The sequence below is a fragment of the Medicago sativa genome, chromosome 1 (assembly GCF_051527215.1).
Source record: "Medicago sativa cultivar Bolivia chromosome 1, Bolivia_mono, whole genome shotgun sequence".
Classification (NCBI taxonomy): domain Eukaryota; kingdom Viridiplantae; phylum Streptophyta; class Magnoliopsida; order Fabales; family Fabaceae; genus Medicago; species Medicago sativa.
This window is the reverse complement of record NC_140749.1, coordinates 57,219,856-57,225,148: the sequence shown is the minus strand read 5'-3', so window position 1 is coordinate 57,225,148 and position 5,293 is coordinate 57,219,856. Positions and strand designations below refer to the sequence as shown.

The 5,293-nt window shown below is 32.7% G+C and overlaps 1 long non-coding RNA gene across 1 annotated transcript; it reads left to right on the top strand.

Moving 5' to 3' along the window:
* The first annotated feature begins 3,103 nt into the window (after positions 1-3,103).
* Positions 3,104-5,293, top strand: LOC146955675 (uncharacterized). The gene is made up of 2 exons (XR_015017502.1): positions 3,104-3,323; positions 4,153-5,293. It is a non-coding gene; the product is annotated as an uncharacterized LOC146955675 (long non-coding RNA).

Below are 5,293 nucleotides of genomic sequence, written 5' to 3'. Positions count from 1 at the left end.
AACATTCATTTTCTTGTCATAATTGGAATTGCACGGTCGTGCTGTATAATGACACGGCCGTGCTGCTTTAAAATGGATGCACCTTTTAATTCTATGCCATTTCCAAGCACGACCGTGTGTAAAAATGACACGGTCGTGTTTACACGCACTTGAACTAAAAAAAAAATGTTAATAAAATGAAAAAAGTGGTGGCTGGGAGTCGAACCCATGTCCACCACCTCGTTACTTTGGCAAGGCATACTTTTAGACTCATTCATAACCATTAAGCCACATGGGCGCGCTTTCGTTATGTTATCAACTTGGGATGTATATAAACATTCATTTTCTTGTCATAATTGGAATTGCACGGTCGTGCTGTATAATTACACGGTCGTGTTTAGTTCAAGTGGCCTAAGAAAAAAGGGATGGTCGTGTTTGTCAAGTAAACAAGTTCACATGTATATAAGTGAAATTATTTTCAATTATTTTAAAGGCATGGTCGTGTTGTATATTGACATGGTCGTGCTGACATATAAACTGAAAGGCACGGTCGTGTGTATACGTAACACGACCGTGCAAGAGTATATTGTTATGTTTTAATCAAAGTTTTTAATACCATATTTTAAAAATGCAAAACAACAATGTCTCATACAGGCATGTTCCCTTCCAATGATAGTAAGTTTAAGAGACCTATAGTGTTCAAAGTACACAATAGCTATATAATTTTTGTTTTTTAATGGATTTTATTGTAATATCTATAGATTAAAGCCTAAAAAAGCCTAATTACAAATAAAATGATTAAAACATAAATGATTAAATCATTTATATGAGGGTTTAATAAGTTTTCTTATTAATGATTATACGAGGGTTTAATAAGTTTTTGGTCCATATAAATATAGTCTAGTATTCTCTGAAGTACTTTAGGTCAAAGAATAATGTCATTGCGGTTAGAGTTGTAAGTTGCTTCATTAGCCGGTGAACTATCTTCTTATTAATGATTAAATAATGTAGTATTATGTTATTTAAATTTTAATGTGTATAAAAAATAGTTGTGTATAAAATATCTTGATTGATTAATTACCATCTGGCAACAGTGTTACAGATGCAAGCTAGGGTAATCGATAACAAGAGTTTGAGTAGTCAATGAATATTCATCCAAGTATTTTGACTCGAAGATTCTTCCAGTTAGGGTAAGAGTTTCTAGTTTGATCGGTCTTGGTGACATCTTTGAACTAGTTTAGGTAGAGGAATCATGCAGTTAAGGCGTGAGTTTAATTCGAACACTATGGTCGTTAGGGTTAGAGTTGTCGGCAAGATAGGTTGGTGAATAGTTTGATTAGGCATTAAACATTCATCAAAATACTTATCGTATATTATTCTACTTGTCGGGGTAAGAGTTGAGAGTTTGATCAGTCGTTCAGACATTGATGACGTAGTTTAGGAAAAAATTAATTGTCATTACTATGAGAGTTACAAGCTTGATTAGTCGGTAAATATTTTGATTAGTTATTGAACAGTTATCCAAGTAATCTTTATAGTAATGTAGGTCTAAGAAAATTGTCATTAGGGTGAGAGTTACAAGCCTGACTAGTCGATAAAGTGTTTGATCAGTCATTGAACTTTGATCCAAGTACTTTGACTCCAAGATTATTTTAGGTTAACCTAAAAATCTTGAGTTTGATTAGTCGTTAAGAAGTCTTTGTAGTAGTTTAGGTCAAAGAATCTTGTCATTAGGGTTAGAGTTGTAAGCATGATTAGTCGAAAAATAGTTTGATTAGCCGTTGAACATTCATCCAACTACTTTGACTACAAGATTCATCACCCGTTTTGAGGTCTTTGTAGTAGTTTAGGTCAAAGAATATTGTCATTAGGGTTGGAGTTGTGAGTTTCATCACTCGTTTTGTGGTCTTTCTACTAGGGTTGGAGTTTATTTGTTCTTCCTTTTCAAAATCATAATTTTTATAATTTTCACAATTTTGTTCCTTTTACTAAGGTTTGACTTTATTTTATCTTCCTTTTCAAATTCATCATTTTTTTCAAGTTTCCACAATTTTGTTTGTTCTATTAGGAATGGACTTTATTTGATATTAATTTTCAAATTCATCATTTTTCGAATTTTCACAATTATTTTTATTCTATTTGGGTTGGATTTTATTTGATCTTCTTTTTAAAATTCATCATAGTAAGTTATAAGTGAGATTCGTTTATTAGACATGTCAAGTCAGTGTAATGTTCCAGAAACATGCTAGTAATAGTCTGGAAAACGATGCTTTGAGACACTTATACACGTTAACGAAAATTTAATTTTCTGTCATACTGTGTTTATAACTTATGGACATGTCAGAAGCTCTAATAACAGTTTCAATTCCATGTCATAACATACCACCAAGGGAGCAAGATAGTTTTTCGTGTTTTATTTATGGACTTATGTTCCAATGAAGTTAACCTCATAACTTATATAAAGCTTATACAAGTCCTCAAAACCCTAAATTGGTTGGTTTTAGCAGATATTTTGTCAAATTGGTCTGCTTAAACATGTTTTGAACTTGACTTCTCTTATAGGCTTGCCTCAAGACAGTTCATTGTATATCATTTTGATTTTTGTGTTGATTATCCTACTATCCTAGCAGGTTAGACACCTCAATTCCTTTTATCATTTGAAGCTTTTGAAACCATGCAGGTCCTTAACTGTATGTATTTGTTTGGTCGCACAAAAACATGAAATTTACTTTGAAATAACTCTAAAGTGTGAAGAATTCTGGCGTGGTTAATTTTGATTCCTAGATTACTTCATGAGCTTTCTTGCACATGTGAATAATTTATTTAATTTTCTTCACGAAAAAACTTGTGTTCGAGTCCTCTTAATCTAACCCAAGACAGTGCTATCACTTAGATCTTGGGGCCTAGTGAATTTGTGAGTTCAAGTTTTTTAGTAACTGATTTTGACATCTTTGTTTAGATGAATTCAATAGGGATCCTTTGACTCTTTACATTTTCTTCTAAATGCTCACAAGTCACAACAAAACAACTAATTTAATTGTATGAGGTATTTGAATATCACTGCATCATACATTATTTTTTATTGCTTTTTTATTAGATCTGATAACACAACACACTTCTTTAGCTTGGGTATTTACTAACTTCTTTTCCGTTATTAGATGTTAATCAAAAGTTTTGAAGATCTGATGATGTTGTCGATGATCCCTAGGGTGTGCTTTGAATGGTTGATCAGCATTGACTCATACCTATTCTGTCATAGTAAAGTTTAGCTACTCATACCTATTCTGTCATAGTAAAGTCTAGCTACTCATACCTATTTGAGTAGCTGAGCAAAGAACAAGAGAGTAAGTATTTATTTATGATTCGTGTTTTGAAAATTGCTCTTGACACATTTGGCTTGGCTGAGAAACACATTTAAAAGATAGGTTTAGGGTTGCAAGATAATTTGTTTAGTTAGGCTTTATTTTAATTATGATGATTATTTTAGCTATTAAATAAATTTACATCTATCCTATTTATATATAACCAAACACTCTTCATAAACAAACATATCATACAAGTCTTTTTCCATCTACCTTTATTTCCTTTGGTTTCATTTACCTTGCAATTTTCGAATCCAAACACATGAGAGGGGTTAGGGTTAGGGTATATGGTTGAAATAATAATTGGGGATCCAATTACTTTCATATGTTGCATTTATTACTTTGAGCTACTAAGATCCATAAGAACACTTAAACCAAATTCCAAATTTGTTCTCAATTTCTTGAAGTGAGCAAGAGCAACTTTTTCCTATATTCTTCTCATCATTCAATTCCTATCCTCTTGTTATTCATTCAATTTCTTGTAAGTTTTCCATTGTAATAACTTTTTCCTATCCTCTTGTTATTCAATTCCTTCTGGATTTACTTTTGAATTAGATTTCCAGTTTGATTTGGTAATTTGTTGCTTCAATTTCGGATATGTAAGATAAGTTGTTGTGTTGTTGAATTTCACTTTTATTTGATATGTGGTTCTATAATATTGTTAAATTGTAGTTTAAAGGTAGTTGAAGAAGTTGCAGAAATTCTGCCACTTTGTGTTGGAAGTTGATGAAATGTAAATGTTATTATAATTGATTGTTTGCTTTTTAGGTTTATTGATTGACTGAACATGAAAATTATTTGATTGTAACAGTGCAACCATGAATGTCTCAAAGGGCTCGGCAAGCAACATGGGAGAAAGTCAGAGCTGGATTAAATATGCCAACAAGGTATGCCATTGTAACAAAATAGCAGCGATAAAGGTTTCAATGACTAATGAAAATCCAAACCGGCTGTTTTACGTTTGCAAGAACAGCAACAAAAAAAACAAAAGCAAACAAAGGTGTGAATTTTTCAAGTGGTGTGAACCAATTGGATGTGAAAAGGATTCAACCCAAGTCCTGGAAAGTAAGTTGACGGATTTTGGTTCTAAAAATTCTACCTTAGAACATGAATTGGAGTGTGTACTAGTTGATCAAGCTATGAAGTTTGATGCTTTGAATAAAGAATTGGATGCTAAATTGGTGGATATGAAAAATTTAATTGAGGAAGATATTCAGCATGTGAAGATTCAATCTGAGATTGAATTATTATTCCTCCAAAAACAGTTTGAAGAATGTAACCAACAACTGTTGGAAATTAAAAGAGAAGTTAGGAATGAATCACTACATGTTCACAAGAGATTAATGGATGATATTGTTGTTGTGAAAAAAAACCATTGTTATGAGTTGTCTATATTGAAGGAAGATTTGAGAAAGGCAAATTATTCAATGTGTAAGATCAAATGTTTAATTGTTGTACTGGTGTTGGTTCTGGGTTCTCTAGCATTCATCACAAACTGAAGATCATCTGCACTGAGAATGAAGAACAACAAGCAGCTATATTGCTAACAATGATGTTGAGCACGGTCGTGTCGTTGTGAAGTACGCTCGTGTCTAATAACCAGTGAAGTGATGCACGATCGTGTCGATGTTACGCACGGTCGTGTTTAATCTGCAGGTCAAATTTACTATGGTATTTGTATTTAGGCTAGTTTTCCATTTAGGTTTATAAGTTAATTATCTCATGCACGGTCGTGCAATAATCGTGCACGGTCGTGTGTATATTTTAATTGAAAAGAAGATTGTTACCAGTGTTTGGTAACACGCCCGTGTCATAATTGTGCACGACCGTTCTCATATGTAGTATTATATTTCAGTCAGTTAGTGCACGACCGTGCTGTATTTAAGCACGACCGTGCGCGCAACGAAACCTAGATCCTACATTAAGATGTAATTTTATATTATTGTGGTTGT